Source organism: Leptodactylus fuscus, chromosome 5 (assembly GCF_031893055.1).
Source record: "Leptodactylus fuscus isolate aLepFus1 chromosome 5, aLepFus1.hap2, whole genome shotgun sequence".
In the NCBI taxonomy this organism is placed as follows: domain Eukaryota; kingdom Metazoa; phylum Chordata; class Amphibia; order Anura; family Leptodactylidae; genus Leptodactylus; species Leptodactylus fuscus.
In genome coordinates this window covers 80,631,277-80,654,493 of record NC_134269.1, presented here as the reverse complement: position 1 = coordinate 80,654,493, position 23,217 = coordinate 80,631,277, and the positions used below count along the sequence as shown (strand labels likewise).

Genomic DNA, 23,217 nt, shown 5'->3' with positions numbered 1-23,217 from the left:
GGCAGGAAAAGGAGGAGGAACATGGGGGAGTCTAGCAATAGCGGCTGATATAGTACACTTCACACTATTAGCCAACATTCGCCCAAGCAAATGATTTTCAATTACAATAAACACAACCTAACAAAACAATGAAGTGCAGGCTCTGTGGCACCAAAAATGGCCATCTTCAGAAGAATAAAAAGGATATCAAAATAACATGGCTGCATACATGATAATTCAGCCACGTCTAGCTAGGAGTATATGCATCTCTCTCATTGACATACACAGACATGCCCTGCAGCACGGCAAAGCAGTTCATGAAATGCAAGATCCCTGGTGACTCCATTAATTCACATCAATGTGCTGGTTGCTGGTGATGTCATAAGAGCAGAGAACTCAAAGCTCTCAGAAGAAATACACCCAATCATAACTACTTTAAGAATACATACACACATACATACAATAAAACGTCTCTTCTAGCTGCATGCTGACTGGCACAGGAGAGGTTAACCACTAGCAGGGCCTTTTGCTACCTGGCAGAGAGCATGGCGGAAGGCTTCAGTCAAGGTACAAGTAGAGCAGAACTTCATTCCGACCCCTGCAGTGACAACAATAAAACGCTGAGAAAACACACTATCAAATCCTGAACTCAGCATCAATTTCTGTTAATTACAGCCTTGTCAGCAACGTGATTATTCAAACAGCTCATGCAAATGTTAATGAGTCCTTATTTGCATATTTATTTTTTCCTTTGTTGAAATGCCATTGATTATTACATTCTACAATGATGAATGCAGCCACTGATGTGCTCTGATGTGTAATTAGTCATTAGGTGCAATGAATAGATCAATTATGAAAAAGGACAGAGATTAAGAAATATCAAACAAGACCGCCCAGTATCACTGTATTGTGCCCCTCGCTACAGTGTGTATGATATGTATCAGTAATAAAGAGAGGAGCCAGTCATGTCATAGCCCTATGTAAATCATGCACATTTCTTCCCCTTTCCATACCACAGGCTATAGTCAGGATTTCACATTATCTTTGATTTAACTTTGCCCTACAGGATTTTCCTGCAGATCTTTCAGTTCACAGTTCCCTTGCTGGAAGAAAACGCTTTCAATCCCTGCTCTGAGGAGGAAAGACTTGAACAGCTTCCTTAACTGCTTACTTTAACTATCCAGCATGCACTTGCTATTCGCTGTAGAAAAGGGAAAAAAAAAAAAAAACCTGAAAAAAAACACATTACTGCAGACCAGATGGGAACATTCCACATGACCAAACCAATCAATCACCTCGGTGGGGCGCAGGTGCAGCACAGCCGTGTAGCAACACACCATTTCACAGTCTATCGGGCACAAACACATGGTCACCAATCAATGGCACCCTAAGGACCTTAGAGGGGGGAGGCTCTCTCGAGTCTTACTGGTCCATGCCTGATGACTTCATAATCACACATCATTTCATTCACTGGAGGATACAAACTAGCATTCTAATAACCTTCTACTAAAAACCCTCATGTTGTGCATATTAATAGAGTAGTGTTTATAGTCAAGACACTGACTTTATGCTGAGGCTGAAGCATAGCGTGCAAGTCGAAGACAACCTGAAGCGAAGAACTTCCTTCTGTCTGAGGAAGGATATTCCATTCAGGCAGAGATCAAGGATAAAATTATTCACTGTGCCACATCAAAGTCTGCCTGCTATACATGTATCTTTCACAAAACAAATCCTGAACAATAGGAGAGTGCAAAGCCCATGGAAACATCAACAGTCTCGTACAGATGCAATGCCTTTAGGAAATCTACAGCCATTAGAAACAGAGTAAAAAAATCAGAAATTGGTAAATGGCAAGAAAACAATGCACCTGTAGGTTTTAGCAAGCTATGACATTTTGCAGTATGAAATGATACAAAGCATACAATAAATAGATAAAAAGGGAATCCAGGCACAAAAAAAAACTATGTTGCCTTGAACCCAAGATCTGGTAGCAGAATAACTATGCAACACATAAAAAGAAAAAAGAAAAAAAAAGATGGAGGGTATGTGTGAATGGCTTCTGATCTAATGTGCTAGAGAGCACCTGCAGAGTCACAAAGAATACTGCCACCTAGTGTCTGCTTAATGCTATGAGCACAATTATCCTAACAGATGAATAGAAATCCAGGGTTTTTCTGCCCACTGTTCACACAGACAGAATTAGACACCCAAAGCCACATGGCTATTGTATCTAACAAAGATGGGACACTAAAGAAGTTCACATAGTGCAGGTTAATTTGGTCCTATCTTGTGATATAAAATATTATCATGCCTGTTGCTTTGTTCCCCCTACAGGAGTTATGCTGCTGCTAGAGATTTCTTTCAGCGAGTTTCTTTTCTCCATTGAAAACACATGCATGCTCAGCAAAACCAAGCCTGCATATATAAGAAGTGGGGAGCAGTTGGTCATGTGACACCAGTGGATTTTTATTTATTTTAAATGACCACCCCACAGCTGCATTAAATTCAATTTATGTGAATGGGGCTATTCATGTCCTATTTTTACCAGTTTTCATGTATCCCACAAAAGACTCAAATCTATGGAGGATCCTTGAAAACAAGTGCCCCATGGAAGCAAAATGGCCATAAAAATGACCTTTTTTCACAGCCATCTTGTACTATGTTCATGCAGCTTCAGCCTCCCTACAGGTGAGCACTGTCAGTACTAGAGATAAAGCCGACTGCTGCAATGATACATTTGTAACATAGGCCACAACTTTACAGCAGACGTTTCAGTCCTGGAAATTTAAAGAGAGTTAAATGGAAGGCACTCCAATATGCATGATTCTGCTCCGTCAGTATTCACATTCACACAGGAAGCAATTTGCTCTGAGTGAAAGTTATAAATAACTCAAGAGTGAGATATGTATAATTAATATATTCAAGGGAAAGACACGTAATGAAAATGATTACTTCAGAAAGAAATGTAACACGTGTATTTCACATACAGGCAGGCTCCTTAGCTCACCTTTGCTTGACTGCACAATCCAATCTTGAAGTGACAGGGTTGTTTGCAATACCTGAAAACTGGCATTACAGAGATTTTCTAAAACTATATGGCCTACAAAGCAGGTAGACCTTACTACAGCTATACCGTCCATTGCCTAAATACTTAGATCAAAACGACAGACAGTATGGTGGCAGTGGCCGTGTGAAACTACCATAAAGCACCAGTACAGAAAATTTCTAAAGTTAATTCAACAGAGCTTGCACAAGTTTTGTAAACACATCACTTTAGATATCTTTAATGGGGTTATCCTGGATTAGGAAACACGCCACTATTTTCACAAAGAGACCTCAAGTATGTCACATGGCCATGCGGCAGTTCAGTCTCTTTCACTGGGAAAACAGCTTTAGGCCGGGGCCCACGTGTCATATGTACCATGGTATGCCTGCCATGATAATGCCCACTGCGTTTTACAGTCGCAGCAAAGTGGATGGAATTCTAGCAGACATGTTGCAATCTCCACAACCGTTGCAGTATGTCAATTATATCTACGAAAATGACAGAGGTTTCCCTATAGATATAACTTAAGCAGAAAATTTCTCTGTGAACTTTCTGTGCAAAGGGAAAATCACAATGCGCTGCTGTAGCGGTTTATCCTGCATCGCTTTGTTGCTGTGGGACTTGGCCTTAAAGCGCACCTATCATGTCCTCATCAATGTGCGGTACTATATACTGCTAGAAAGCAGAAAGTGCGCTGAATTCAGCACACTGTTGACTTTCCTGGTATGTGCCCAGATGCTGGAGATCATTTTGGCACCAATATCTCCCCACTGTCAGAAGGGCAGACCTTACAGCCTAGCGTTCTCGCTGTGATGTGAGGAATGCTCCCCAACAGTATTTTGGTCCTGATTGTGATGTGGTAAGTCGTGTCACTATAGGGCCAAAATGCACTTGCCATAACTGTCGCGGCTTCCCACTCCGGAGTAGGCCCAAATGAATGGACGAGGAGGACGCCGGGGCAAAAACCTACGCAGTCAATGGGAGGGGGAAAATCCACGTGGAATTGGCAAAAACCACATGAAAAAAAACGCTACCAGTTTTTTCAAGGTCCATACACTGCTGGAGGAAAAAAACAACATTTCCTAATTCCTGAAGCAGATTTTTTCCTCGCCAAAAGACTCCATGTGAATAGACCCTAAGGAAGAGTACTGTCAGGGAGGATGTTCCTTAATGGCCAGCAATGACACTAGGCTATAAGGCTCACCCTTCTGACAGTACGGAGTTATTGGTGCCGAAATTAACAGCACATCTCTCTTGAATTCAGCACAGCTTTCTACCAGCATATAACACCACACATTGATGAGAACGTGAAAGGTCCTCTTTAAATGCTTATGCTCCAGTCTTAAAAGGCGTTTTCCACATTAAAAATATTCATGATCAATAGCACTGGTCAACATCAGATTAGTGGGGTTGGAGGGGACAGAACCCTGCTTCCAATCAAATGACCCGTGGGTCGTGACGTGGCCGGAACCCACGTGTCTATCATTAGTGATCCCTGGATGAGTTAAGTCCATTACAACTTGCCGGACAACCCCTTAAAAGTGCATGGGAACTAAACTACAGTCAAGTTGCATGGTCTTCTAATCCCAGAATAAACTGAAATATAGACCAATAAAAGAGAAGTTATACTGAAACAGTTTTGGTTTTTTTTAACGTTAGATATCAATCCGCTAAAGGCAGCCGGGAGGTAAAGGCGATAACCCATCTCCAAAATTCAATTAAATATTATATATCCATACTTTAAAATGAAAGAAATGCAGAAATCTACATAGCAATTGAGGAAAGTTTACAAACGCTATTCTAATCTAATGCCTCTATATAAGACCAGTAAATGGGAATGGCAAAAGTTTTGTGTGTGCAAGTCAACTGGCACAATTTCCTATTTCTTGCCATTTTGGCTTTTGCATCTAACGTCTATTTATCAAAATAAAATAAATTAATTAAAAGCCAGTTAAGAGTTGAAAGTTTGGTTTACTGACTTCACAGCCTTGTCCTCATGCCTTAATTCTAATGCCTTCTAATTCTAAACTTTTCGTAACTGAATAATAAAATTTTTTCGTCATATAGTTCCTATTTCACCTCCTAATATTGACATTAATATGGCAAAAAAGGGGGTATTTTAGGTCAATTTACTCCCACTGCAGTAAGTACTATAGTATTTTATACTTGCTCATCTCTTCGAAAATTGAATTATACATTTAGTGAATTTTAAATAAAAAGGTCAATAAAGTGAAAGGACTTCAAACTTCTCACATGCCAGAGTAAAACTGGTGTAATGGCGTATCAGCCATTACCTATTATTATAATGGAAATAGGGGATTCGGAAATCATGTTGGAAAGGCTACATACAGTACACAGGACCACATCTATTGACAATTCTAAAATTCTGTTACACCCCAACACTAGGAAAGCTGAAGAAAAGAAAAGCCAGCATTGGCACTTGGTTTCACAGGGTGACCTTCACACATAGACATGAATCTATAAACATCTTTAAAGTAGAGCTCCAAAGATGGAATAAAATGCTTCTGGCTGATCAAACTATTGCCAAGGAAAATGACATACAAGAAGTGACAAGAAGAGAGGCCACCCTTTGGGAACTGGAAGGTTCTTCTGTGAGGGCATTGCTTACCAAAGAAATCTTTCGACTGACCTTAGTATTCAATGGCAACAGAAACAAAAGCTTAAAAGAAAATTCTTAAGTATAAAAAAAAAAAAAAAAAAAAAAAAAGGAAAAAAGGTACTAAATAAATCAATCAATTAAAAAAAGGATAGTTAGCATCAATTAGTGCCCGTTACTGTTTTTTTAATTTTTTTTCTTATTTATTTTTTTTTGGGGGGGGAACAGTAAAAAACAAAACACCTGTCCGTTACCCATAAACTTTAATGTTAAAAGATAACGGATGCTTGACATTTCTCAACAGGCACAAAAGACCAGCATTTAGGATATTTTGTACACATAAAAAACATGTGACGGATTGGGTGTTAACGGACACTGACACAAGGTAAAGTCCCATTAAAATGAATAGAAATTTTAACGGATTTCTGACGGTTCAACTAGTGGCAGTTGCGAAAATCTTGTAGCAGACAATGGCAATGGACACTACTGACTGTCACCAACGGTAGCGTGAATGACCCCTAAGGGCCTGACTACAGCTTACATCCCACTAATCACACAGGCATGTATCTGGGAGGGGATCACACTATGTTCTTGCTTACGCTTGACTCTCCGTTCTGGTCCGGAGGAGGTCAGAACATCGGAGACGCGGATAACTATAATAGCAGTTACACACAGAGCCTGGAAAACCCCATTAAGTATAAGTATTCTTAGGTGTATGCTACAAGGCTAGAACATCTTGTAAAACAATAAGGGCACATTAACACAAGTGCTTTTTGAACATTATATTGAAAATGTATCTTTACATTCTTTTTTTTTTTTATCATCTGTTTGTGCAGAGAAAATTTCATCCTGAACTAGTTTGATCCATTTCATGAGTGAAGCTAATGTAAGTCAAAAGGTCAGGGATTTTATTTATAAAAAAAAATTATATATATGAGAGCCATCAATGCTTAGCCTGTTTTTCATTGAGGTTTTGGGTTTTTCTTGGAAACACTATGCGCTTATTGACACAACAGGGCGGAATGATCGTGTGCTATACATTTTTCTTCCCTCTTTCAACAGATAGAACATGACCCATTGCAAATAATGAATCTATTCACAAAACTGGCTGGTTTACACAGATTTCTCAATAGAATAAAGTGTTCCTTAAGTGTACATCAGCTGTATTAAAGTTTTAAAAAAAAAAAATTATAGAGCAGATTCTATCCTGCTCCATGACATAACTAGGCACTATGATGTCACCTGGATGCATTCCACTAAAAATCTGGACTAAGTTGACAAGCATTCTCTGTCGTGTGCATGAGGGCTAAGGCCCCATACATATGTAAGTGTGCGCCATCCGAAGGAGGTTCCAATGCTCTATTCTGTTCCTACAAGTATAGAGTAGGTTCTCAGTTATTCAATGAAATTGGAAGAGAATGGAGCCCCCAATACCAATGAATGTAGCGAGGAAGGCACTTGGATGTCAACCACTCGGACTGCACACACTTGGGGGCCCTAGCAAAATGATGGGGATTTTTGTTGTTGAAAAGGTCCAGGGAGGACCTTAAATTGTCCATCTAAATGCCAACAAGCCAAGTCAATGATTCTCTCACTGACCTAAAGCTGATACAAACCTTAAATGCAGACTATCACACTGTCTTAGGGAATAATTGTATATTGACTTTAGAGATCAATGTGCTTACTAGGAAGTAAATGGTACGGCATTCAGAGGGCATTCTCTTCTTAGGTTTAGATAAACATATTGAAGTCAATGGCAGCGGAGTGCTCAGACAGTCAGCTCCGTTCACACTAGCATCCCGGTATCAGTTTATTACAGGAGCAATAACAGCTTTGCCAGATCCGTCAGATTAGTGAATAAGCAATCTCTGAGAAATCTCATTGGCTGTAATTGGGTTCACTAGGGTTGCAGTATTTTTGGCAGACTAGACTATTCTTGTCACCAGACATACCAGAAAGGCAGGGGGCAGAGCGATCAGCAAGTTACTCCTAATGCACTCTAGTTCTCATGATCGATGGCGGTCCCAGTGGTTGCGCGCACACATCTCCCCCCACCACCAAGTAACTGTGCTATGGCTAGAATATCCATTTAACCCTTTAAGAATGTAGGGTAGTGTGTATGTTAATGCTCAGCAACTTTTTTCCTATTTTCCCCTTCTAGAATTCATAACTTATTTTTCTGTCGACATAGCTATATAATGGATTATTCTTTGCAGAAGGAGTTGTACTTCCATTTGTCACCATTTTGGAGTACATCTGTTTTTATTAGCCTATATTTACGTTTTTGGGTGTCCATGTTAAAAAACACAATTTTTTGAATTTTGTTTTTACAGCATTCACTCTACTGTACATTAAAAGTGACACGGCACCTTCGTCTGGTGGTCATTTCTATTACACCGATACCATATTTCTATTGGTTTTTATTACGTTTTACTGCTTTAAAAATTAACTCTTACTGTATGTTTACGGAGATACGTCAGGGTTCTTTATTTGTCAAGCAAGTTGCACTTTTTATTGGTACCAATGTTTGGCATGTATGACTTTCTGATCACTTTCATTTTGGAAAAACAAAGTGACCAAAATACGTTAAATTTGGGCACTGCAGTATTTTTAGGCCCCGTTCACACGGGGCAAGAGGGAGCAGTTTTTGGCACGGAATCCGCATCAATCCGCCCCCTCACAATGGTGGTCTATGTAGACCGCTAGCGTTCTTTTTTCCGTTATTGGCATGTTTCTGCTAGCGTAAAAAATAAACGAGCTGCCCTTTGTGCAAGCGGATTCGCAACAGCACCCTCTGAACTAGGCTCATAATCTCACTAGGCTCATAATCTGGAGCAGAAAACTGCAACAGGATAACGTGCCGCAACGGAATATGCACACGCATACAGGATATTTAACGCTATTTTTGGATATTTTTTGTGGGTTTTTACTGTGTGTGTGTGTGTGTGTGTGTGTGTGTGTGTGTGTGTGTGTGTGTGTGTGTGTGTGTGTGTGTATGGCCCTGCCTCTTGGCTGCCATGGCAACCCCTCAGAACCCATAATCTTATCACGGAGAATCTGAGGGGCGACAGTGGGAGGTAGATCTTATTCCTGGACCCCAGGGGGTTAATCCATTAAGTGCCAAAAATAATGCTGCAGGCACAGCTACCGTGCCCGCGGCATTAGAGTGCCACACTATTATTTTGCTGAGTGTTAACTAAGCTCAGAGCAACGTAGTAGTATGGTGCAGTGCATTAAGGGGTTAAGAGAGGGCCTTTCAACGCACAGACCAATCTCAGTTTGTCGCATCTTTTAATAGGCGCTGCTCCACTGAATCTAGCCTAGTTGGGATTTTTTTCCACCCCCACTGTCCTGAGCAAATCAGTGCAGTTAGCTTCAGTAAATGATAATTTGGTTCTTTACTGACAAGTGGGTGCTCGCAGGTAGGCAATGGGGTGTGATTCTGGTTTGCACCACAACCAGATGACACTAGTCTAGTCAGTACAAGTTAATACAACAGCTTTAGCCTTATTCATGGACATCTGCTGTCAGTGTATTCCATGGTCTTTATGAGAAAGATTTGTAAAATCCCTATACTTTGCATTGCATTGGATCTATTAGAAACAGGACGGGAGACTGATGGCATCCATATACATATACGCTGTTCATGAATTTCACAGATCCACACACTTGCATTGGTGTGAAATTGCCAACAGAATCACATCTCTAAGCCTGTGAAAAAACAAAGACCTTGTAATACAGTATAGAACAAGAGGAATATGTGCCATCCGTGGGGGACACAGGCAGCATACATCAATCTAACAGAGTCTAAATAAGCACTTAAACCAAGTTCCCTCTTATAAAACTATGACCACTCCTACCCCATTTCCAAATCTGATGAGTCACAAATCTCATCATTTGCACCATTTAAACACCACAAGCAAAATCTTATCCGCTTTATAGATGTGAGCCTAAATATTTAATATGGAACAAATATTTACTGTATCACTGGAAATACATAAATAATGCAATAATATCCAGCTTTGTATGGCTTGCATTTGTGTTTCTATTTACCAATTACAACGCATTCTTTCCTTACTCATTTCTATATCAAGTTGCCAGAAGAGTCTATCCAGTGGCTGTGTAATAAAATCTCTACAGAGACCGGGAAGCTGTGAACACCAATGAAGCTAAAATTCAACCCTCTTGCCAAACTGGGTTTTGGTCCAAAACATATCATCTTTAATAGGATGAGGCCAATGAAAACAGAAACGTCTACTGAATAGAAAATGAAGTGGATTCTGATAACGCCGTACATGTAAATAAAACAGCATAAACCGCTGTGACAGGAAAAAAAGGCTCAGAGCCGCTAAACTATTCCACAAATCACACCTAAAAATTTAAGAAGAGAAAGAAAATCCAGCACCTGTAAGAAGCCGACAGCAGTCAGGGGGTTAACCGAACACTCCAGTCACAACACAAAGCACTACATAAAAGGCAGCACTAAAGAGAACATCACACCTGGCAATATGTTACTAATCCTTCAGCACCAGAAACAAACTCATGTTTTCTTAATGCAGCCGGCTGCTTGTGTATTTGGTTTTTACTCTGTACATGAATCTCCCAAGATATGGCGGTAGACTTGTAACAGCTGGACACCTACAGCGAGGGTTAGCTAATATTTCTGTGAGTACTATGACAGCGACCGGGAAGAGCGGGAGGATCAGAGTCTTCCTTCTCCTGTGCATGATGCCATCTTTACTTCCAAAATCTACAATGACTGATCAGTCATGCGTAAAAGAACCTTGGGTTGTCTTATCAAATGCCTAATGTGTTTCAGGACCTGTTTTTTGTTCAATAATATCTTGGCGACAGAAAAAGTGAATATATCACTGCTGTGCGAGTTACTAAAACAAGGGAACACACTCCAGCGTGGTTTCGAGCCTTTTTACCCCTGCAGCCAGCCTGGGATGTAATCTGTAGAGTTTTCCTTTACATCACTACAGACCTGTTCCTATAAATCCACAAACAACAAAGCCGGTGTACAGAGAGAAGGCCTGCTAAGTGCTTGCTCATTAAACACATGTACATCGCTGCATACAAACAGGAGCAACAGCAAATTCCCATTGTTTGCTTTCCATGGCAACCTAAATGCTTCTTAGCAACCACATTTTTGTCGCATGGATTATTAGCAGTTCTGTCTCCCTTGTCGGGCCTATTCTGTTGCAGTCAAATAGCAATGGGGTTTGGTGGCCAGGACCATGGCCACAGGTGAATACACGAGAAGTATACGGTCACAGCTAATAATAGAGAGCCACCAAGAAAGACATTCCTAAACAGATACCGCAAACAACAAGAGCTACAACACGTACACACAGCAAGCGGTCAGGACTAGACCAGACTGTAATATGTATTAGACAATCCTGCACTAGTTCCTGCTCTGTATCATACGGTCCTCAGAGACTCAGGAGCTTAGATGTGCTATTATACAGTACCGCTGCCAATGGTGCTGGTCTATAGTACTAGTGGCAATACACAAGATGGACAAGGCTCATTCAAATCTCACAGTCTGAAAGTCAATGATAAACAGGATTATTATTATTATTATTATTTTTTACAGGATTTTTAGAGGAAAATGGTTTGACGAGTGGGGTAGATTTATTAGCCTTGGTTGCATGTAGCAATCAATCACAATGCAGGGAGGTATTTTTTTGTTTTGCTCGTTTTTTAATCTGCCCCAATAGTATACATGGTACTTACAATTGTAATATGCAAAGTAACCGGACTATATGCCTCAAATAATACACGGTAAGAAATGATGAATCCATGGGCTCTGCCATAGAGGAAGCAGAACAATCTGATTGGAAACTCAAATAGCAGAACAAAAGAATGATAGATCCAGGTAAACTATATATTACTAGACAGATTGTGCCACAATAATTCTAAGCAGAACCTGTGACCGGCACAATCTACCACATATCAATATATATAGCAAGAGGAAAAGTAAAAGGATTACTAGACAGAGGGTATAAAAATAAGCCAAAACACCCATTGTTTTTCCCTTGCTTTAGCATAATCTGCTGGCAATAACAAATGTTTTAATTACTATGCAGGTCGCTAAGCAACTGCCTTAGGGACAGCTAAATCACTAGCAACATAGAAGGGGAAGAAAGAGAATGTGCCCGTCCATCTACAAAGCTCACACACGTCATGTAGGTCTCTCACATGGTGCAAACACCCTGCGCAGCTGACCATGGATGGCTCTCTCAGTAAGTGTGATGTGGGGTCACCTGACATCACTGGATTGGGGAAATAACATCCAATGCTGGGGCTAATTTATGGATTTCCAAGAACAACCTTTATGGGAAGAGACCGCATCAATAAAGGGGGGGGGGGGGAGAGTACCGTTCTAGAGGTGGTAAAAGTAAGGACTAAATCTACAAAGACACGTGAGCCACTAATACATTTTTGCAAATAACGGTTTTGCAAAAAATTGCCATACACATTAAATGAAACAGATGTAGTAGCTGTAGTGGTCAGTAATATATACAGGATGAGAACTGTACAACAGCGTGCGTATGGAGTATAAAGGGACCAGCCATGCCCATTCATTGTGCCCACAGAAGACTTTATGTTTTGCCTAGGGGCAAACTTGGAGCCATACCTGTCAACCAAACAAGTATCCGGTCACGTATAGACACTATATGCATGAGTATAGTGCCAGCATAATGGTTTTCCAGAGCCAGTAGTAGCAGCAAAAAGTCAAGATTTAATAAAGCAGTGCAATAATCTCTAAGGACATGCTAAAGACTTTTTTTCTTTAAGGAAGATCACCAAAGTTAGAAAACTATAAAGATAAATAGAGGCAAGAAAGAAAAGTCCATCCTGCGAGCTGGTCCTTATTTCCTCAGTGTTTCTATTTAATGTCATTTGCTGTAAGGAGATAATTTCCCCCTTAATTCCCAGGGGGGCGCAAGGCTTAAAATACACACAATTACTTGTACACCTGAGCAAGGCCCATACCCAGGCAAACAAGATTTTTTTTTTCCTTCTCTTTATGTGGAACAAACGCGGTCTTGTCGCGAACCATAAGTTGGCGATACAGTCAATGATACATTTTTGAAGAAATACATTTGTGTATTTAAATCTTGGAGCGCTTGTTAAATGCTTTGGTTCTCCGTACACCAGAGCCTGCAAATTGAGGTTTCTGAAAGCGTGTAATTACAAGATAGTAGGAATGAAACAAACATTTCCTTCCATTCAATTTTCTGCATTTAAGAATGACAAAGTAATGCACACCTGCTCCCTCCGTCACTTTTGCTTTTCACCTGACTTAACAACATGCTGTATCCTCAGAGTGTTGAGGGCAGGAAGATGGCCTACTGAGATGGCTCTTCTGAGCAGCTGCACGAGATGCTGGCAGCGGCAGAGAGCGATAAAAAGATTATCAAGACAGGCACCTGTGACCTGCAAACACTACCGAGCGCATTCCTCACCACACAAAAAGCATGGCTATTCCCACAGCTAGTAACTAAAAGACAACTGAAAACATATATACACATAACTGATCAGAAAAGGACAGAATCAATAACATTATCTAAAGACCACTGAGGCTTAATATGAGGCAACCCACTGTATTGTGCCATTTATAGGCAAACATTAAGATACGAGAGTTTAGTGTTCCCGTAGCTGGCATTACACTTTGTGACCTAGAACTATGCCAGAGGAAATTCCAATGACCATCATAGAAGGGCCAATAAAGCCACAAGTACAACTAGTAAAAATGAGCTGCTAATGTCATTTAGAAATAGTTTCCAGATGGTTCCAAAACTGCAAAAAGCTTGAGAATGTAATTGGGAAACAGTTTTTTCTGAATCTTAAAGAGGACTTTTCACCACCTTCACCGAGTCCAACTCTCTGCACCATTTATTATTAGACGATTGAAGTTTTTTCTCGAACGCCAATATGTGCTGTTATTTTTGCTGATATTCTATTTTGGCTCTGTACAACCAGTTGGGTGGTGTCAGGCAGGCGCAGGCAAGGAGATGCGATTCTAACATTATCCCCCTCTGATTCACACCACACACGACAGTACAGAGTCTTAGTAGTATATTAATCACCAAAACTAACTTAATTGGGATTGGTGGTGGCTAGAGAAAAACTCCAAGTGCACTAGAATCAGTGGAGTGGTGCTCGTAAACAGAGCCGGGGCCCCACATAGTGTAACTGCTGCAATTTTGACACAGCATTTTACAGTACAAGCAAAGTGGATGTGATTCTGCCGCAGTCTTTTCCACAGTGCTTTTTCGCTGTGGTTTGCTATGTGTGGTCTTAGCCCAAGTTTTGTCTGATCTTGGACAGTCTCTTTTAGGCCAAGACAGGTAAAAATTCTGCTTATATGGAACAGATTGCATTTAATAGCTCATTAAAGGGGCTGTCTAGTTTCAGATGGATATTGATACACTAGGTCAATTGTGTTCTGTCAGGTCCTGACAAAAAGACTGGAACCACCCACCTGACAGTTAACAGCATAACTAACATTAGTGACATATTAGTTGCTGAAACTAACAGAAACAAATGCTTGCAAATGGTGAGGGCTATAGATAATGTTACAACTGGGTCACCTACATTAAGTACTGGTTCCTATCATCAGAGAGTCAGGAAATGCAGTTCATCTTCTCCTTTTAGTATTCTTTATACCTTCTGAGGAACTCTGCTTGTTTATTGGTGGTGTGTGTGTGTGGGGGGGGGAACACACGTTGGGATTTCTTTATTTAGCCAGAGAGCCTGGTCATGAGTATCTATCCCATATGAGCAGTGATTATCAGCAAACTGCACAGAAGATATACCGTAGTGGTGGACCCCAGGCTTTTCTCCTCATCCCTGATCATCATGTATAGGGGTTTGGTGTTCGTGTATTCACTCTTGAGATACTAGGAGTGATTTGTAAACATTATGCCTTGATACAGATTGAGACTCACTGTATCTATTTGTAGCAACAGTTTGTCTGATTTATTATTCTCAGTTTCTTCTGACATACTGAGAACAGAACTGATGCAACTGCTGAACACTAATGCTGGGTTCACACCAACGTCTGGTCTCCGTTCTCAGGTTTCCGTCTTCTGCCTGCAGAAGACGGAAACCTGTCAGACCGTATCCAGCCTTTAGTGCCGGTGAGCGTTTTGTGCTCTCTGTGGCGAAAGTTTTTGGTTTTTTTAAACCGGACATAAAGTCCTGCAGACTTTGTGTCTGGTAAAAAAAAAAAAAAAAAACAGTTTCGCCGCGGAGAACATAACATGCTCTCCGGCCGGACACTTTTCAAACCCATTCAAAAGAATGAACGGGTTTGAAAAATGACTGCAGGTTTCCGTCTGCTGCCCAGTTTCAGGCAGGAAACTGAAACCTGAAAGCAGAGACCCTGGGCGCAGATGTGAACGAGCCCTAACTCCTCTCAGTTTAGGGTAGAAACTTTGATAGATAAATGTACATATGGACAGAACCTACCAAATATCCATTCTGTGTATTACCCGAGTGTCGCTGGTATACACAATTTTTGGCTACAGACTATACTTTTATATCAGTGTAGCCCTATTGAGTAGATATAATGAGTCTGACCGTCTAAGGTACACACTGCATAGGATACACTTCCTATATTCTTTTAGATATTTGGGTACCCTTTTTTAAGTAATTCATTATTAAAAGTTAACATTTTATTATGGATACATAGTCAGTGATTTTAACTCTATCAGAATCAGTGAAGAGGAATCAGTGGAAGGATGCAAAAAATTTAAGTTTTTGGAAGTGGTGAAAGGTCCTCTTTAGTTTATAAAGTATTTACTGAAATATTGCAATACAAAATAGGGCAAGCAAGAAGACAATCACACTATGAGATATAATACAAAAAGAGTATAGAACAGGAAAACTGCTGAACAGCTGGAGCATAAAGTAAGAAAGGGTTTGTATAAATACAGGAGAGGAGTGTAGCGCTATAGTACAGATGGATAGGAGCTGGGAGTGGGAGTGAGATATACACTCAATCCAAGTGGGCAATCAAAGCTGAAGGCAACATGGCAGACTCAGAATGTTAGACCTATTGATCCAGGGAGCCCAGACCTTATCGAAAAGTGGGCAGGTATCAGAGCTAGAGGCATTCATTGATTTGTGGAGCATAACTGTCAATTCATTTTCTCCAGTTGAAGGCGACATGAATCCGGGCTGCCATCAGGATAGATCAGAATGTGTAAGGTCCTTTTTAATGCTGTGGCCCCAAATTGCAGAAAAGCTGCTTTCTTTGTTGCAGATTTTGCAACAATTTTTCGAGCCAAACCCAGGACTGGCTATAAAAGGAATGAAAAAAAAAATTATAAAAATAAATACTCATACTTCTCTCTTCTACTCCATCCACTCCTGCAGCAAAAGTTGCAACAAAAAACAGCAGCTTTTCCTCAATGTGTAGCTGTAGCCATACGTGGATTTCACTACAGTAGATTTTTTTTTTTTTAAATGTAGATTGAGCCCCACATAGAGCTCACAATGTACATTTTCCCCTATCAGTATGTCTTTGGAATATGGGATGGAAATCCATGCAAACACGGGGAGAACATACAAACACCAGATGGTTTTTTACCCTTGGTGGGATTTGAACACCAGGACTCCAGCGCTGCAAGGCTGCAATGCTAACCACTGAGCCACCGTGTGGCCCCCCACTACAGTAGATTGAGGCCTTACTGTACGATTTGTAAAACCTCATTTTACTGTGCTTTGTTGCTAATAACCAGGGTTTAGGGAACCCACACCAAAAACGTACAACGAATCCATCAAATCTGAACTTATAGGTGACTTATAAAATATCTAAAAAATAATGTGAAGGGATGCACTGACAAAGAATAAAAAGTATAACAAAAAAGGCATAGTGCATATATTAGTAGTGTTATAAGGGAAGTTTTCTATTCCCACTAAAATCTGGAAGATACATGGATGTTATGAAGCCCTGAACTAGTCTGTTAGCTACGGATGCAAGTTTAGTTGAAGCAGAATAAGCAAAGGACAAATTCTACACATGCTCGGGAGTATGGAGACCCAAGGGGAAATAAAATGCCATGCACTTAGCGGTGCCACTAAATGACTGTATAATTTAATTTCTTGGAAACCCATTAGCTTTTATGAAAGTAAAATGAAAGCCAGATGAGAGCCGTATTCTGAAGTGAGCGAAATTAAGAGTATTCTATGGAGCAAAAATAAGAAGGAAGAATTAAAATAAATACGGTAAATAAAGCAAAAAAAAAAAAAAAGACTCAAAACAAGTGAAAATCTCTGCAGGTGAACAAATATTTTACAACAAACTATTTTACCAGCATGATAAAAATGACAAGGCATTCATGCTGTTAAAAAAAAAAAAAAAAAAAAGCCCACATGTTACTAGAAGATACAATTTCCTCTTAAAGGCAAAACTTCAACTGGAACACTAGGAAAAAGCTTACAGCAAAACAAGTCACATCCATAAAGTCATGATCATCCATCACTGGACTGAAATGATCCAAAAAAATACAGTTTAGGCTTTGGTTTACATGACGTTGGAGCCCCAGTAGGTAGGAAAGCTCCTTGTGCATATACTAAACATATCCAAAATGCTCCATTCACAAGACTGAGGTCAAAAAGGTGACGTTTTACACAGCTGTGGGACCTTTATACAACGGCAAATGCTGGAAATATGTAAAAAATGCAGCAAATACACAAATATATTTAAGTGAAGGATGTATGTACAGGACGTAGCATGCACCAACCCTTTCTGCTTTACAGGTCGAGATTGCAGTAGCACAATGATAAGACAAGAGAACTACATGGCACACATATTGAAAACATATGTAAAAAGATCACTCTTGCAAAAAGTGTTAAGATCACTTATACATCACATCACAAATAAACAATCCACAAAGATCTGGGCAAAGAGTCAATGATACCTAGCAAAAGCTAATACAATAGCTATACACCGGCAGCAATGCCTAACGCAATGTAGACTATATTAAGTTCTGCCCAAACTCTGTTTTAAAGAGATTCTATCATTGGGAAAACTCATTTTTAACTAAGCATATATTTGCATAGCCTTTAGAAAGGTTATTACACACATACCTTTAATTTGTTAATCCTCCCAGCATTTTTTTTCTTAAATAGCCCGCTTTTATTGATATGCTAATTAGCCAGCAAGGTCCACCCGGAAGTGTCTGTGATACTCTCTGAGCACTGCTTGTGTGATCGGTTTACATGGGGGCTGATGAGTCGTCATCACCATCATCATCAGCCTTCCCTGGCTCTCAACTCCCCCATGGGTACAAAGATCACGCAAGCAGTGCTCAGCTTGTTGCTGGCTAATTAGCATATCAATAAAAATGGGCTTATTAAAAAACAGCTGAGAGGATTAACAAATGAAAGGTATGTTTGGAATAGCCATTCTAAAGTCTATACAAATATAAACTGTTAAAAATGAGTTTTCCCAATGATAGAATCCCTTTAAAAGAAAAAGGGGCATACAATTTAAAATGCCCCCAGGACTATATGGCATGGTACATTTTACTTCTGTATATGAAGTACCAGTATTATGATGACTTTAGCATTTTCTGTTTACCTTCAGCTTCGCTGTATCAATGACCGCGGAGACATTTAAAAAAATAAATAAATTGTAAATTACATTAAATTATTGTAGCAGTTTATTAAACTGAAATACCAAGTAAAAGAAGATCCCACTGAGCCTCAGTGGGATCTTCTTTAACTTGTATCATATGGATTGGGGCTCTATCCCACTGTGAATAACCCGACACCCTACCACACCACTGAGTGCTCAAATACCAAATAGTTTAAAGGGGTTACCACAACAGATAAAGTAACGGCACACCCCTATGATACGCCGTCACAAGAGTGCTAGGACTTCACATAATGAGGGGGACGCAGCACTAGTTCAGTGTTGCAGACACTTCCATCTTTCTCCTAGACAGCAGCACTCCTGTCAATTCGCCTTCTATAGAACTACATCACTAGCTGGTTTATCTTTTAATGGTCAGTCGAAAAATAGAACATGTATGCTGTCTGTCCATTTTCACAACTCTCTCAATAGACAGAAATCTACGAGGGATCCATGAAAACAAAAATGCCTCTAATCAGGGAAAAAAAACCAGAACGTTTCTTCCAGTGTTCACAGAAGATACTTTCAAAAAATTATGTGACTATAGTCCAAAACTTGTTATTTGCAGGACCATTGGAATCCCAGGAGTTTGGACCCTCGATGATGAGTGTTATGGCATATTTTAGCAATACAGCCAAACATGGGAATATCCAGCTAAAGGGAATATGTATGTAATAGTTTTGACTTTGTAAAACTGCTGACAGAGCTAAATTGGAGCCCTTAGAAGTGTTAAGACCATTTACACATCACATACCATAGTATATTTTGTTAAAAGCATGACCATTGAAAAAAAAAAAAAAAACAACAACCCAAGCTTTAATCCAGGGCTGTGGGTCCTACAAATGCTATGGAAAATGATGTCTGAATTGTGCTGCTCCACATTCCCTCACCTCTGCCCGGAGTATAGGCTTCCAGTATCCAACTAAATTGCCTGCTAGAGCGCTCACTCAAAGCACAGGCAGTGGTTGTGCTCAAGGCAGGCCACACCTCATAGAAGAACCACCTAAGGGTATGTTCACACAGTTTTTTTGCAAGCGGATTTTGACGCGGAATCTGCCTGTAAAAACGGCTCTCACTGACTTCAATGGAAGCTGCTCACTTTTTTTCTCCACTATCTAGTTGTGGAAAAAAGAGGCTACATGCCCTATCTTGCCACGGCTCAAGACACGCTCCTGTTTAGGCCCATTCATTCAGGCCTAATTAGGAGCGGAAGGCCACTGCACTGCATTGGCATCCAGTCACAGCTAGCCACGCGGAAGCTCACACGGCGGAATTTGGTTTCTGCTGTGTGAACGTACTAAGGAGCACTTGCAGGACCTGTAGGATTAAAACTTGGGTTTCTCAAGAGTCAGACTACTAAACACACAACAAAGTATGTGTAACACTTTCCAGGGATCCTACCTTTGGCAGGGTCAAAACTACTGACAGATTATCCTTAAAGCTTCACAAAATTATGGAAAGTTTCCAAATCCATGTTGTGTTATGAGCAACTATTCCTAGAAGCTTTAAAATGGAGAACAGTGTACCACCGTGAATGTGGCCTAAGTTATGTGCTAAAATGTCTTAACCAGTGCTGATACTGCTCGCTCTCTCAGGAAATGATTATTAAATACGGATCATAAAAGCTTTATCCAAATTGCAAAAGCAAATATAACCATAAAAAAAAAAAATACTACTATGACACACACTGCAAACAGCTGCATCTTCAGCTACAATGAAGGCACCGCCAGAAAGATTAAGTCTGAAGAAAAACTCCAAAACTTCTCAAGCCTCAACAACTTTTGACTACCATAGTAATGAACAAAGACATCACTTTCGCTTCATCAATGTGTCAGCTAGAAGTCAGCCACAATAATAACACCTCCTGGCACTCCAGATAGACTGCATTTCTTCTCATTCACCACCTGCACAGACACTATCAATAGCAGAGAACACAATTTGGGCAATTTTGGTAATGGGGTGGGGGGGTACTAACTTAGAAAATTAAAAAAAAAAAAAATAAAAAAAAGGTATAAGGAAAAAAAAAAAAGAAAGAAAAAACAGAAAAAGCAAACAATGCTAATAGCTAGGGCTACTCTAGCACTGATCAAGTCTTTTGTGAGTATTGCAGTTGCGTCAACATCAGGGTCATACATTACTTGCAATGTTGCGGGAGACATGATGATCTTTGGATGCGTGGCAGCTGTCAGGGCCAAAATTGCTGGGAAGCCCTAGCCTAAAGCAAACAGAAGACAGTAAACAATAACCCTGTTTTTTATTTTTTGAGATACACATAGTAAAATATTTTGAAATCCTGTATTAACTCTACATGGTGCTTTATTTTATTTAACAGGTGACGCTGGGTTCACACCAGCGTCTGGAACCCGTCATCAGGTTTCCGTCTTTTGCAGGAAACCTGTCATGCAGAGTCCGGCCGTGAGCGTTGTGAGCTCTCCGCGGCGAAACCGGTTTTTTTAAAACCGAACACAGAGTACTGCATGTCCGACTGTGTCCGGTTTAACAAAAACCGGTATTGCCGCGGAGAGCATAAAACGCTCACCACCGGACACATTTCAAACCCATTCAAATGAATGGGATTGAAACATGCCGGCAGGTTTCCGTCTCCTGCCCAGTTTTGTGCAGGAAACTGAAACCTGCAGAACGGAGACCGGGCGCAGATGTGAACGAGCCCTTACTGGCCTGAAAAACTCACATGTAAAAGCTGCAAACCAAAGTAAAGTAAAACCACATGCAGTTTTCTAAATGCATTGTTATGGCTTTTCACATACAGTACTTCTGACTAGACCCATGTTGTGGACACTTTTTTGACAGCTTTTGAAATAACTGATGTGAGATTTGGTTTAATCCCATTCACACATTGTGGGTGAACACGGTGCGCAGCAGCTGCATTTTCAGAAGTGTGCGTGTCTTTTACCACGGCATTTCTTAACTGCGTTTCAATAAGTAGGGCCTTAGTCTCAAGGGTATGGCCAGACAGGGACAAATATGTGCCAGATTTACAAAGTGGAGGAATTTCACCACGTTCTAACCAAATGCTTTGAAGGAAAAATTTATTTTTTTTATTACATTTTTTTTTTTTTTTTATTACCTTTGGCAAAAGCCATAACTTCTAATTTTGCATTTCAAAATGGTATAACTTAATATTCTGAATAATATACTGGATACTAAGATTTTTTGAAAATTTTTTCATTTACTATTCGTGCATACAACATATCTGATAAATATTTCTATATTTTAGCTGGAACACTTTACATGTTTATTTTTCTATGCATGCTAGGAAGAGTGGCCTGATACATGAAAAAATTTCCCCCCTTTTCATAACTGGAAAGACTGAAATCTGTAGTGTATCCACAACAAATTCTCTAGACATATGTATTTTGCTACAGATTTGTAAACAAAATATGTAACGTTTAATTGCCAAATTTACATCCTGCGTAGACATACCCTAAGGGGTCGTTCACACTACCATTGGTAACCGTCGGTAGTGTCTATTGCTATTATTCTTTACAAGATTTTAGCAACGAACACTTGCAGAAGCGTCATTCATCGGTTAAAATTTCCATTCATTTCAATGGGAGTTTATCTTGCATCTGTTAGTGTCTGTTTAACCCCAATCCCTCACATGTCCATTCTTTTTCCTTTTTTTTTTTTTTTTTTTTTTGGGGGGGGGGGGGGAGAAGAATGCAGGACTTGTGTCCATTAAGAAAATCGGTTTCATGGCGGATGTCAAGCATCCCTTTTTTAACATTAAAGTCTATGGGTAACGGACAAGTGTCAGTCAATGTTCGTTACCCATAGTAGAAACAACGGATGCTAACTGACAGTAACGGATACTAAGGGCGGGTTCAGGCGCCCAGGTCTCCGCTTTCAGGTTTCCGTCTTCTGTCCGAGAAACTGGACAGGAGACAGAAACCGGCAGTCAGTTTTCAAACCCAATTATTTGAATGGGTTTGCAAAGTGTCTGCTTGTGAGCGTCTTCTGGTCTCCGCAGCGAAACAGTGTTTTTTTTAACCGGACACAAAGTAGAACATGCAAAACTTTGTGTCTGGTAAAAAAAAAAACAAAAAAAAAAAACGTTTTTTCCATGAAGACCAGAAGGCACTCATTGCTGGGTTTCTGTCGGCAAAAGACGGAAACCCACTAAGCGGAGACTGGGCGCAGATGTGAACCCGCCCTTACTGATGCTAATGTGTCTTTTTTTTTTTTTTTTTTTTAAATTGATGCATTAAATGGATCAATTTAAAAAAAACAAACAAAAAAAAAACGGACAAATTAACATCAATTAGCATCTGTTATGATAGGTGTTTTTTTTTTTTTGTAAACAGACACTATAATAACGGATATCCAACAGTAGTGTGAACCCTACCTTAGGCCAGTTTTAGATGGACATATGTTTGCATTTTAGGGAAACAGTCATTTCAAAATTAAAAAAAAATAAAATACAATTTTTACCTTTAAAGGCAGAGAACATGCAGGAGATCATAGTAAAACACCATCAGTCATTTTGATGTAATAATTGATTACGTTAGCTTAATCTTTTGGTTGTTGGTGTTAAGGATATGACATATATGCTAGTATACTATATGGTGAGGTGGGATTATTTTAAACATTTCCATCTTTACATTAATACCAGTGAATAGGTTTGCTACAAAGTAAGTCTGATGAGAATCCAGAACTAATGATCCAGCTCACACGCTCAGAGGGATGAAATCAGCTTGTACTGTATGGGAATATCTATTATGTTTAAAAGCACCATAATTAATCTACAAAAGACGACAGAAAAGAATGTGAACTCTAAATAGTGCCACTTAAAGAAAATCACAGCTATGGTCAAAACTCAAAAGGACTTTTATAGTAGGATGTCCTTATAATAATCTGTTTGATGCTAATTGCTTACCCGTGTGCCAACGGATTGCACGT

At 39.9% G+C, this 23,217-nt stretch overlaps 1 protein-coding gene across 9 annotated transcripts in view; it reads right to left on the bottom strand.

Moving 5' to 3' along the window:
• The window catches only part of TCF12 (transcription factor 12), a 137,211-nt gene that overhangs the window by 69,797 nt on the left and 44,197 nt on the right, over positions 1-23,217 (bottom strand). Inside the window, exon 1 of one of the 9 annotated variants that reach the window (XM_075273519.1) lies at positions 20,436-20,450. The exons of the other annotated variants lie outside the window; for them this stretch is intronic. The gene's annotated coding sequence lies outside the window, so the exon portion shown is untranslated. Of the gene's footprint in view, positions 1-20,435; positions 20,451-23,217 lie in introns of those variants that run through there. 9 annotated transcript variants of the gene reach the window in all.